We start from the raw sequence: 14280 nt of genomic DNA, 5'->3' as shown, positions 1-14280 counted from the left end.
GGTGAGCTAGAAACCTTTGATTCTAGGAAACTCGGGTAAGTCAGTAGCTTTGTGAGCACTTAATGTGAGTGGGTTTTAGAGCCAAGTGTGTGTTTTTTACTTGCCCGCCGGGTGCAAGCTAGGATTAAAGACTATGGCCCACAAGTTTGTGGCTCCGTTGTTTCTTTACTGACTGTCCAAATCCAATGCGAACCTGCATGTGAATGGCCATGATGGTGGCTCCTGGCTTTACACGTAGTCTGTGGCAGGATTTGATACAGATCGGCAAGGAGCCACCACCAACTTTAAGCAGTGGAGTAGAGGACTGGCTAGTGTTATGGTTCCCCATGGCTGTCCTTTTGGGGACCGTAGGCTGGCTGACTTTTACAGCCATGCGTGAGGAAACCGAGACCTCTGTGGAAAAGGCTGCCTGGGACATGCAAACCGAGCAGTGGAAGGAGCTGGAGCAAACGTGGGAGAAAGAGATGCTGACCTTGAAGCTGGAGGAAGTGCTGCTGGAGGAGGAGGCAGACCAGATTTGTGACATTCACTTGGAAATGGAGCAGCCACTTGAGAAGGAATCACAAGTTCCTGAGTTGCAGCATGCCCTGGACATTGTGGAGAGCCAGCAGCTGTGGGAGGCCGGGGCTGAGGTCAGACCTGAGGCTACAAGGCCCGCAGAGCAGAAGGCAGTGGTGGTGGGCTCGAGCCTGGCAGCAGGAGCTGATGTTTTCAGTTCCTCTTTGGAGGATGTAAAGCCAGCAGCCATGGCCAGGACCGCTATCAAAGCAGCCCGGCCCATGCAGGTTCGCACTGGATTCGGACAGTCGGTAAAGAAACAACGGAGCCACAAACTGGTGGGCCATAGTCTTTAATCCTAGCTTGCACTCGGCGGGCAAGCAAAAAACACACACTGGGCTCCAAAACCCAATCACATTCAGTGTTCTCAAAGCCACTGACTTATCCGACTTTCCTAGAATCAAAGGTTTCTAGCTCACCGGCCTTATTCACCTCTGTTCCCCATCTCCTTCCTTATCCCAGATACAAACTCTACACAAACTGGCATCTCACTTAGCACTCCGCCATCTTGGCTGCTTCTCCTGGCCTACTCCACATGGCCTCCTTCTGCTCTCCTCTCTCCTCTAATCATCCCAGGAACCAAGAGCACAAACTCTCATTCCGTCCCCATTTTATAGTGTAGAAATCCAAACCCTTAATCCAATATACAAAACAGGGAAGTCTCTAATACAAAGTCACCCTCTGAGGCATGATAGGATTGTACCGCCCTACATCAAAAAGGATAGGAAAGGCTTAATCCCAAAACCAAGCCCCAGGCTACAAGGATTCTGCCTGCCTTTAGCCCACCCCAACACACATTAATATCACCTGGGTGACGGCCTCCTCGTGTTATCTTTAACAAAGTGAGCATAATACATTTTATCTGCCCAACAGAGGATGAGGAGAATCGGGCTGGAGTTGTGATCTCCAGAAGGTAAAAGGCCAGCAGCAAGGAGTATCTATTATACCCCTGGTAGGTCTGCGATTTGGGAACATAGGGGTGAATGCCATCAAGCTCTCCGGAGCCGAGATGGAAATGCTGACTACCATGTGCTCCTCTTTGGGACAGTATAAGACCTGCCACAATGGCAGGAATGAGGTCCCATGTGCGTGGACTGATTTCCTGGACTATGACCGGAGTGAGCACTGGCTCCTTTGTTGGATGAATTTATGGATTTTGGACAATGTGAAATACCCTGATGGGGTGGGGTGGGGGTGGCTTTTCTGGAAGCACTCCCCATGCCCCAGGAAGCTTTCCTCATGGCTAGGAAGAAGGCCAAGGACATTTTGTGCTTTGGGCTAAGTGCTCAGAGACTGGTGAAAGTGAAATGTACCTTTGTAATTGTTGAAACTGTATGATTTGTGCTGTTGTAATTTGTGTAATGTGCACTGTGCTTTAGATTGTGAAGTGAGCAAAAGGGGTGGAATGTTGGTCAAATAAGTTTGTAAATAATGATATATACGTTTGCTCACTTATAGTTTTCATTGGATGTGGGGGGACAAGCTGTAAGCAGGCAGGATTCTTGTAGCCTAAGGCTTAGTTTTAAGACTAAGCCTTTCCCACCCTTTTTGATGTAGGGTGGTGCACTCTCATGAGGAATCCCATTATACCTCAGATAAGTGACTTTGTATCAGAGACTTCCTTGTTTGTATATTGGATTAAAGGTTTTGATTTCTACACTATACAGTGGGGCAGACCCGGAGCTTGCTCTCAGTTCCTGAGATTAGCATTACAGAGGAGAACAGAAAAAGGCCATGTGGAGGAGGCCAGGAGAAGCAGCCAAGATGGTGGAGTGCTGAAAGAGAAGTCAGTTAGTGCAGAGTTTGTGCAGGGAGAAGGAAGGAGATGGGGAACAGAGGTGAATAAGTCTGGTGAGCTAGAAACCTTTGATTCTAGGAAACTCGGATAAGTCAGTAGCTTTGTGAGCACTGAATGAGTGGGATTTGGGGCCCAGTATGTGTTTTTACTTGCCCGCTGGGTGCAAGCTAGGATTAAAGGTAATGGCCTACCAGTACATGGCTGCATTTTTCCACTACTGTCTGTCCGAATGCTATGAGAACCTGCTGTGATGGTGGCCGCGCCTACTGGCTTTACATGGCAGATAGCTAGGTAAGCAGGCAGTGGTCTGCTAGCTGGAAATGAAATGGAATTTAAGAATTCATAGTGGGATCTGGAGCACTTGTGTTCAGGAGCACAAAGGCATGGGCTACAGCTTGGGAAGTGGCTGGGGACAGGGAGGAAGGTGCTGGAAGGAGCAATGCAAAGGCCTATCTCTCTAATTTTCCCCCAGGCTGAGCTTTGATAGGTTGCCAGAAATGATAAGCATGCTTTTATATTTCTTTTCTCATTTAAGTATTACAATAGCCTCAGGAGAAAGGTGTCATTCTTACCCTTGAAGGCACTCAAACCTCAGAGAGTGAGAGGAATGAAAGGACTCAGGATCTGGGATTTGAATCCAAAGCCTGTCCTCCATTCAAAGCCATCTGCTCATTTCACATTTCACATTTGTTGTGCCTAGACTCTGAGCTCTTCACTAAATCAGAAAGCTCTGACTATAACTTTTAAAAATATTATGCTTAAAGGTCATACTCTTAAAAAAAATGTTGGCCGAAGTATCACTTTTATGTAGAGTGGCATGGGGTGTACGTGAGTGTGTGTGTGTGATTGAGAGAGATTATTACCTTTTCATTTTCATTATGTATTAGAATGATGTTACCACTGATTCAACCTGGAAATTAACATATGTCCTATGATTTTAAATTTCTGTTATGTGTTATATTAGTCATTTTAGGATGCCATAACCTAACACCACAACCTGGGTGCTTCAGATAACAGAAATTTATTTTCTCACAGTTCTGAGGGCCACAAGTCTGAACCGTGAGATGCCGTCAGCGCTGGTTTTTGGTGACGGTTCTCTTCCTGGTTTGCAGATGGCTGACTTCTCACTATGTCATTACATGGCCTTTCCTGTGTGTGTGTGTGAGTGTGTGTTTGTGCACACACACTCACACACGCACACAGATGGAGCTCTGATGTCTCTTCCTCTTCTTAAAAGGACACCAGATCAATCAGACTAAGGTATACTTTTATGATTTTATTCAACTGTAATTATTTTCTTAAAGGCTTTATTTCCCAATACAGTCACATTGGAGGTTAGGTCCTTAGCATGTGAATTTTGGTGAAATGCAATGCAATTCAGTCCATAATAGTTTGCACCTTCAAATATTTGCTAAATGAATGAAACAATGCTAATTATTCTGCATGTATGTACATGCATGGATGTTGTGTTTGTATAGAAATTTATGTCAGGTGTTTGAGATATTTAAGTGGATTATAATATATTAAAATGAAAATTATTTGAAATAGATTTGGGGATTCAAAAATAGTTTTAAATCTTCACCACTGATATATAGCACTATAACCTTCAGACAGGTGTTAACAATACAACCAAGTATTCATTTCACATTTTCATGAGAACTAGAAAATGGTTAGGATAAGAATGTATTAAATAACACTGGGGAACAAAATTTTTGTTACATCCACAAAAACACTTGTTCTTACCTAATTTGAGTGTGCTGATCTCAAATCTGACATTAGTTTTTCTCTGTAAGCTATGGTTCTTTTGCAATTCAAGATTTTAGGTTTTCATCTTATTGTAAAATTTTCAACATTTAGTTTAACATAATGAAGTAGAATGTCTTCTTGGGCATCATCTTTGTGAAAATATAATAATTTATATAATGCAGTAAATACATAATACACTAAAAGATATGATTGCATCACAATTTGTCTACAATTTTGAAATATAACATATTAAAACACTTATTTTAATCATAAAATTTGTGCAAAACTTATTTAAATTCTATTCAGGCAAAATTTTGCCTTTGTAGCTCTTTCATTTGTGTACTTGTTGAGGACAATCTCATTTGATGTTCCAGCAGTAGTCTGCTCATCACTAACAATCCAGATTCTCGGGAAACTTATCAAGGTAACTGTTCAGGAAGTGAATCTTAATGCTCATGTTACATCCAATGTTGAGGAAAGCCAACAGCATCCTTTGAACCAGAAGTTCATAGTTTTTTGCTTTTTTGTTGCCAAGAAAGTTCTTTGTAACTGCCACAAAAGACTGCCATGCTGCTTTCTCCTCCTTATTCATCTTCCTGGCAAATTCTTCATCACGTATGATGGTTCGAATTTGAGGTCCATCGAATACACCTGCTTTTATCTTCTCGAAAGACAAGGCAAGAAAAAGCAGAAATAATATGTTGAAAGCATTCACTTTCTCTATTCAAAGCCTGAACAAACTGCTTCATTAAGCCAAGTTTGATGTGAAGTGGGGGAAAAATGATCCTGTCTTGATTAACTATAGGTTCATTCACAATATTTTGCATCCCTACTTCCAGAGCTTCACATTTTGGCCGCTCCCTCTGTGTCCAGTGTTTCACCCGAGCTCGGCTATCCCACAAACACAGAAAGCAAGGATACTTCGTGAAACCTCTCTATTGGCTTACAGAAAATTTACCATTTTAAGATCCACACAAATGATCCAGTTATGCTCCTCATACTTCAGAAAGTTGAGGACAATTTTCATGTCATTATAATCTTCTCATAGATGAGTTGAATAACCAATTGGAACCGCTGCATAAACATTACCATTGTGTAGGAGAACACATTTCAGACTTCATTTAGAGCTGTCAGGAAATAGTCGCCATCCTGTTGGACTGTAAGTGGTAACACCTAGCTGGCTGTGAAGACTACTGGTATCATGACAGTAAACAAAGTGTTTGTCTTCAGAAAAAAAGTCCACAAAAATTTGTTGACGCTTCCTGAAATGGGATACTTTAGCTGACCAGTGAAATACATTCTTTTCTTGAATCCTAGAGGCTAATAACTCAGCTGCTTTCTTTGATAGGCCCAAACCTCTTACTAAGTTATTCAATTCAGGTTGGCTAAACTGTTGAGGAGTTAATGACTGCTTGGCATCAGAAGAAGACCCTTCAGATTCTACAATCATTTCCTCATGCATCTTATCAAAATACACTTGATCACCATGTTCACTTTCTTTGTCCTTAGAAGAAATAAAACCATTGAAAATTGAAACTAGCAGTGTCTCAGAGTGTGGGATAGTTCGTATTGCTGAAGGAATATTAGGATATGCGATTATATGCCATTTTTTCTTGCTGATGCCCTTTGTATGGATCAGACAGAAGTAACAGTCACTGCTTGGTCCTTAAGTTCATGCCAAACCATAGGAATACCAAAAGGCTTTCATTTTCCTTTTGTCCAGTCACTAAGCATTTCCTCACAATTATGACACACAATATGAGGAGCCCAATTCTTGTCTTGATCGCCAAGGGGAACTTGAAAATAGGCAATATATGCATGTGTCACAAATGATGAAATATTGCGCCTTTGATGTTGAAGTGTGTAACAGCCACATATGTAACAGAAGGTGTCAGGACTATTCTTACATTTATACCTACATGAAGAAGCCTTGATTCAATCTTAAAATAAGAAGGTGTTGGGCATGATTAGAACCACCAGTGGATGGATTAAAACTGGTCGCCATCTGCCTCATTTTTCCTCGAGGAAGTTGATGCTCAGTGAGGCCAAGGGACGGAGAGTGACCGGTGCAGTTCAACAGATACTGGACACCCACTCTCTGCCAGACACCACGTGAAGTCTTGAGGATACAAAGACAAGTCAACAAGGTTCTGGACTTCAAGCGGCTTAGAGAATGGTAAGCTCAGACCACCGGTGGAAGGATTAGAACTGGTCGCCATCCGCCTCATTTTTCCACGAGGAAGTTGATGCCCAGTGAGGCCGAGGGACGGAGAGTGACCGGCGCAGGTTAATGGGAACAGGACACAATTGATTCAGAAGACATCCCAGTACACAGGTTTCAGAGGAGGCCTTAACTGACCTTAGAAATGTGTCCTGGCTTTTGAAGATGGCAGCGGAGTAGGCGGACGCACAGACGCCCAGCTCTCAACACCAAACTGGAATACAAGTCAATTTAGGAAAAATCAGCATGAAAAACCAACACTGAACTGCAAGAACAGCTCTCAAAAACCAAGGAGCAAAGAGGAAGCCACAATAATCCTGGTAAGGAGTGCCTGAATCTCCTCTGCTTACAGGAATGGCAGGGGGGGCTGAGGCTGAGAGCCCAGAGAGGATTTCACAGAGGAAAAAGAGCAGAAACTACTGCTCACAGCCACTTACCTGGCGACCAGGGAGCAAGGTGGGTTGAAAAGACCAGCTTATCTCCCAAGAGGAAAGGACAAGGAGAGGGACAGACTGTGAGGGGGTAAGGTATGCAAGAAACGAAATAAAAAAGCTGACTCATTCATGCTGGAGGCGGCCATAGCTGGGGGAGGGACTGAACCTTTCACAAAACAGAGCTGAAGTGCTTCCGGATCAGAGATCTCCGGACATCTATCCAGCTCCAATCAGCGCAACAAGACACAGCTGAAAACAAGAAGTGGGGAGGAGGGGCAGTAACTCAGGTCTCCATAGAGATCTGAGATACACCTCCCCCTACTGAAGCTGAGAAAACACCCTGCCCCTAGTGAGATTAGTTGGTGGAAGAGACCTTCAGCGTCTCAGGTTACACCCACAGCATTCCTGGTTACAGTTTCAAGGAAGCCCCCTGCTGAGATCAGTTAACAAGACTATCACCTGTTAAGAAAACAAACAAATCAAGACTTCAAAGCTGCCCAAATCTGAAAGTGGATTACAAATAATAGCTGATACCAACCCAAGAAGACCTAGAAATAACACAACTGAAAACTGGAGGCAGACAACACCAAGCCTAGACTCAATCAACTCTACAAATAAAACACTATTATGAGAAGACAAAGGAGTGCAACCCAAATGAAACCACAAGAGACACCTTTGAGAGATGAGCTGAGTGATATGGAAATAATCAAACTTCCAGATGCAGAGTTCAAAATAATGATTGTAAGGATGCTTAGGGATCTTAGAACAACAATGGAGGGGCAGTTTGAAAACCTAAATAAAGAAATAGCAAGTATAAAAAAGGATATTGAAATATTAAAAAAGAATCAGTCAGAGATGACAAATACAATATCAGAAATGAAGACCACAATGGAAGGAATTAAAAACAGGATGGATACAGCTGAGGATCGAATCAGCGAGTTGGAGGACAACTGGAATGAAGGCATGAAAGCAGAGAAGAAAAGAGACTCAAAAAGTCAGAGGAAACACTTAGAGAGCTCTGTGACAACATGAAGAGAAATAACATCCACATCATAGGGGTTCCTGAAGAAGAAGAAAAAGAACAAGGGATAAAGACTTTGTTCAATCATATCATAACTGAAAACTTCCCTAAATTAATGCAAGAGAAACTCTCACAAGTCCAAGAAGCACAGAGAACTCCATTAAAGAGAAACCCAAAGAAACCTACACCAAGACACATCATAATTAAAATACCAAAGCTAAGTGATAAAGAGAAAATATTAAAAGCTGCAGGAGAAAAAAAAGTTATCACCTACAAAGGAGCCCCCATAAGGATGACATCCAACTTCTCAACAGAAACACTTGAGGCCAGAAGGGAATGGCAAGAAATATTCAAAGTAATGCAGAACAAGAACCTACAACCAAGACTACTTTATCCAGCAAGGCTATCGTTTAAAATCGAAGGAGAAATAAAAAGCTTCCCAGACAAAAAACAACTCAAGGAATTCATTACAACCAAACCAACGCTGCAAGAAATGTTAAGGGGCCTGTTGTAAACAGATCAAAGTTGGAAAAGAATATAGCAAAAAAAGGAATACACCTTTAAAGAAGAAAATGGCAATAAACAACTACATATCAATAATAACCTTAAATGTAAATGGATTAAATGATCCAATCAAAAGACATAGGGTAGCTGCGTGGATAAGAAAACAGGACCCATACATATGTTGTCTACAAGAGACACACCTTAGAACAAAAGACACACATAGATTGAAAGTAAAAGGATGGAAAAAAACATTTCATGCAAATGGAAATGAAAAAAAAATCTGGGGTAGCAATACTTATATCAGACAAATTGGACTTTAAAACAAAGGATATAGTAAGAGATAAGGAAGGCCACTACATAATGATAAAGGGAGTAATCCAACAGGAAGATATAACTATTATAAATATCTATGCACCTAATATAGGAGCACCCAAATATATAAAACAGACTTTGATGGATTTAAAGGGTGAGATCAACAGCAATACTATAGTAGTAGGGGATTTCAATACCCCACTAACATCACTAGATAGATCCTCAAGAAAGAAAACTAACAAAGAAACAGCAGACTTATTGGAAACACTAGATCAACTCAATTTAATAGATATCTTCAGATCCTTTCACCCTAAAGCAGCAGAATATACATTCTTTGCAAGCGCTCATGGTACATTCTTTAGGATAGACCACATGTTAGGACACAAAAGTGCTCTCAACAAATTTAAGAAGACTGAAATCATATCAAGCACTTTCTCCGATCACAACGGCATGAAACTAGAAATGAATCACAGCAGAAAAGCTCAAAAATTCTCAAACAAATGGAAACTAAATAGCAGGGTGTTAAATAATGAATGGATTAAGAATGAGATCAAAGAAGAAATAAAGAAATTCCTAGAAACGAATGACAATGAGCATACAACAACTCAAAATTTATGGGACACAGCGAAAGCAGTGCTGAGAGGGAAGTTCATAGCACTACAGGCACACTTTCAGAAGCTAGAAAAAGCTCAAATAAACAACTTAACCCTGCATCTAAAAGAATTAGAAAAAGAACAGCAAGTAAAGCCCAAATGTAGTAGAAGGAAGGAAATAATAAAGATCAGAGCAGAAATAAATGACATAGAGGCTAAAGAAACAATCCAGAGGATCAATGAAACTAGGAGCTGGTTCTTTGAAAAGGTAAACAAGATTGATGAACCTTTAAGTAGACTCACCAAGAAAAAGAGAGAGAGGACTCAAATAAATAAAATTAGAAATGAGAGAGGAGAAATAACAACTGACACAACAGAAATACAAAATATTGTAAGAAAATACTATGAAGAACTGTATGCCAAAAAGCTAGACAACCTAGATGAAATGGACAAATTTCTTGAAACATACAATCTTCCAAAAATCAATCTGGAAGAATCAGAAAACCTACACAGACCGATTACACCAAATGAAATCGAAACAGTTATCAAAAAACTCCCAAAAAAGAAAAGTCCGGGGCCCGATGGCTTCACAACGGAATTCTACCAAATAGTCAAAGAAGAACTAACTCCTATCCTTCTCAAACTATTTCAAAAAATTCAAGAGGAAGGAAGACTTCCAAGCTCCTTTTATGAGACAAGCATAATTCTGATTCCAAAACCAGGCAAAGACAACACAAAGAAAGAAAATTATAGGCCAATATCTCTGATGAATATAGATGCTAAAATCTTCAACAAAATATTAGCAAACCGGATCCAACAATATATGGAAAAAATCATACACCATGATCAAGTGGGATTTATTCTGGGGAGGCAAGGCTGGTACAATATTTGTAAATCAATCAATGTGATTCATCACATAAACAAAAAGAAGGAGAAAAACCATATGATAATTTCAATAGATGCAGAAAAAGCATTTGATAAAATCCAGCACCCATTCATGATCAAAACTCTCAGCAAAGTGGGAATACAGGGAACATACCTCAACATGATAAAAGCCATCTATGAGAAACCCACAGCCAACATCATACTCAATGGGAAAAAATTAAAAGCAATACCCTTAAGATCAGGAACAAGGCAGGGGTGCCCCCTTTCACCACTCTTATTTAACATAGTCCTGGAAGTCCTAGCCACAGCAATCAGACAAGAAGAAGAAATAAAAGGCATTCAAGTTGGAAAAGAAAAAGTAAAACTATCATTATTTGCAGATGATATGATATTGTATATAGAAAACCCTAAAGTCTCAGTCAGAAAACTACTGGACCTGATAAATGAATTCAGCAACGTGGCAGGATATAAAATCAATACTCAGAAATCAGAAGCATTTTTATACACCAACAATGAACAGTCAGAAAGAGAAATTAAGGAAACAATCCCCTTCACAATTACAACCAAAAAAATAAAGTACCTAGGAATAAACTTAACCAAGGAGACTAAAGACTTGTACTCGGAAAATTACAAAGCATTGATAAAAGAAATCAAGGAAGATACAAACAAGTGGAAGCATATACCGTGCTCATGGTTAGGAAGAATAAACATCATTAAAATGTCTATATTACCCAAAGCAATCTATAAATTCAATGCAATACCAATTAAAATACCAATGACATACTTCAAAGATATAGAACCCATATTCCAAAAATTTATATGGAACCAAAAGAGGACACAAATAGCCTCAGCAATCTTAAAAAAGAAGAATAAAGTGGGAGGTATCACACTTCCTGATATCAAGTTATACTACAAGGCCGTTGTACTCAAAACAGCCTGGTACTGGCATAAGAACAGGCATATAGATCAATGGAACAGAACAGAGAACCCAGAAATAAGCCCACAGTTCTATGGACAACTGATATTTGACAAAGGAGGTAAGGAAATACAATGGAGTAAAGACAGCCTCTTCAACAAATGGTGTTGGGAAAATTGGACAGCTACCTGCAAAAAAATGAAACTAGATTACCAGCTTACACCACTCACAAAAATAAACTCAAAATGGATAAAAGACTTAAATGTAGGCCGTGAAACCATAAGCATCTTAGAAGAAAACATAGGCAGTAAGCTCTCCGACATCTCTCAGAGCAATATATTTGCTGATTTATCTCCACGGGGAAGTGAAATAAAAGACAGGATAAACAAATGGGACTATATCAAACTAAAAAGCTTTTGCACAGCTAAAGTCAACAAGACAGAATAAAAAGACAAACTACACAATGGGAGAACATATGTGACAATACGTCTGATAAGGGGTTAATAACCAAAATTTATAAAGAACTTGTAAAACTCAACACCAGGAAGACAAACAACCCAATCCAAAAATGGGCAAAAGAGATGAATAGACACTTCTCCAAAGAGGACATACAGATGGCCAATAGGCATATGAAAAAATGCTCAACATTACTAATCATTAGAGAAATGCAAATTAAAACCACAATGAGATATCACCTCACATCAGTCAGAATGGCGCTTATCAACAAAACAACACAGAATAAGTGCTGGCGAGGATGTGGAGAAAAGGGAACCCTCCTGCGCTGCTGGTGGGAATGCAGACTGGTGCAGCCACTGTGGAAAACAGCATGGAGATTCCTCAAAAATCTGAAAATCGAACTGCTTTTTGACCCAGCTATCCCACTTTTAGGAATATACCCCAAGGACACCATAGAACAGCTCGAAAAGGAGAAATGCACCCGCATGTTTGTGGCAGCATTGTTCACAATAGCGAAGATCTGGAAACAGCCCAAGTGTCCGTCAGAGGACGGGTGGATTAAAAAGCTTTGGTACATATATACTATGGAATACTACTCAGCCATAAGAAATGATGACATCAGATCATTTACAATAACATGGATGGACCTTGACAACATTATACGGAGTGAAATAAGTAAATCAGAAAAAAAAAAAAAAAAACTAAGATGAATCCATACATAGAACGGACATAAAAATGAGACTCAGAGACATGAAGAAGAATGTGATGGCAACAGGGGCGGGAGGTTGGGGGAGGAGGGAGGGGGTGAAGAAGGAGAGGGGGCTTAGAGGAGGGGAGGGGCACAAAGAAAACCAGATAGAAGGTGACAGAAGACAATTTAACTTTGGGGGAGGGGTATACAGCACAATCAAATGTCAAAATAATCTAGAGATATTTTCTCTCAACATATGTACCCTGATTTATCAATGTCACTGCATTAAATTTAATAAAAAAAAAATAAGAAGTTGTTTTTATGAGTTAGTTTTTTACATTTAAAAACAACTACAATTATGTAAAAGTAATGTTTGTAAAACATTAATTGCCTTATGGTTATGTTCAATCAAGAGTCGTTGCCCTTTAACTCCAATTTAAAAACCAATGCATGCTATTAACTGTAACAAAAAGAAATTAAAATTGCATAAAAGCTAGAGCATGCACCAAAAAATGGATTTCATATTTGGAATCAGCGATGCAGAGATATATAGAAACAATTCTAAAATCTCATGCAACAGAAAATGAAAAATAAATTGTTCCCCAATGTAATATTATGACTTTTGTGATCTTAAATCTAAGACTTCTACTTGTAAGCATTCCTTTTGTGTGTGTGTGTGTGTGTGTGTGTGTGTGTGTGTGTGACAGAGACAGAGAGAGGGACAGATAGGGACAGACAGATCGGAATGGACAGAGATGAAAAGTATCAATTCTTTGTTGTGGCACCTTAATTGTTCATTGATTGCTTTGTCATATGTGCCTTGACGGAGGTGGAGGGGGCTACAACAGAGCGAATGGCCCTTTGCTCAAGCCAGTGACCTTGGGTCCAAGTTGGTGAGCCTTGCTCAAACCAGATGAGCCTGGGCTCAAGCTTGCTACCTCAGGGTCTCGAACCTGGGTCCTCTATGTACCTGTCCAATGGTCTAGCCACTGTGCCACCGCTGGGTCAGGCGGTATTCTTAAATTGGATTGCCATAAATACTTTATTTTATTAAAAATGCATATAACTCTTAGCAAACATAATAATGCTCTGATGTCTTAGTATTTAAAATATTTCAAATTCATGATTTCAAGTTTTAAAATACATGTATCTCTTTAGTGTCAGTGTACTGTTGCAGTTGAGAACCTAAGCTGGAGACTTGAACTCTGGGTTTAAATCCTAGTTTTACCAATTACTAGCTATGTAACTTTGGGAATTTTACTTATTTTTGTGTTACAGTTTCTTATTCCTAAAGTGGGAATAATGAAAATGCTTACCTGAGTTGTAAAATTCAATGAGATATCTGTTAAGCACTAAGAATAGTTCAATAAATGTTCTTATTGTTATCCCCAAAAACATTGGTTGTAAATAACTTTTAATATAAACATATCATTTACTGATGTATACTATTTTAAGCTGTCAAAGTATATTTCTAATTAGATGCCTAATCTATATACCGCTATGTGTATATATAGAGAAAAAGATAACTTTAAAATCATGAAAAGTTTGTTAGTATTCTAAACATAACAATTCTTAGTTCCTTGGGCATTGAGCATCAAAATGCTACTCAAGGACATAAAATACACCCCTGTGTTGTGTTGTGGGCTACACATTTGTAAACAAAGCTTTTAGGTCCTAAAGGGTAGCATGAGGCATCCTGGTCTATGACAATTGGACTATTTTCATACCCTTTACAATCCTATGAAAATTCTTCTGAACTAGTAGAAGGTAAGAATTTGATGCACGAAAAGAATAAGGTTTTAACTGCTGCTTATGTTTGAAGGGCTGTGCCCATTAGATTTTCTGAACTGATTAGAGTTGGCTGGTGGAAGTAAGTGAATTGGTGAAAGCTGGCAGTTCCCAAAGCATTCCCTGGGCCAGGACTATTATCCCAATCATGCTAAATGCCCTTCGCCATTTCCATTGTGTTGACATTTGCCCCAGTGACACAAAAGCTATTGTGGATAAAACTGCTAAGACCGTTGTGAGAATCAAGGCAATGATGCCAAACCTTCCTGTGAGTGTCGCTTAACAACCTCCCCAATGGAGGAGAAAAATGAATAATTTTATTAAATTGTGAACTTTCAGCCTTTTTAAAATTCTGTA

The sequence above is a fragment of the Saccopteryx bilineata genome, chromosome 1, assembly GCF_036850765.1.
Source record: "Saccopteryx bilineata isolate mSacBil1 chromosome 1, mSacBil1_pri_phased_curated, whole genome shotgun sequence".
Classification (NCBI taxonomy): domain Eukaryota; kingdom Metazoa; phylum Chordata; class Mammalia; order Chiroptera; family Emballonuridae; genus Saccopteryx; species Saccopteryx bilineata.
Note: the sequence above shows the minus strand (reverse complement) of the source record.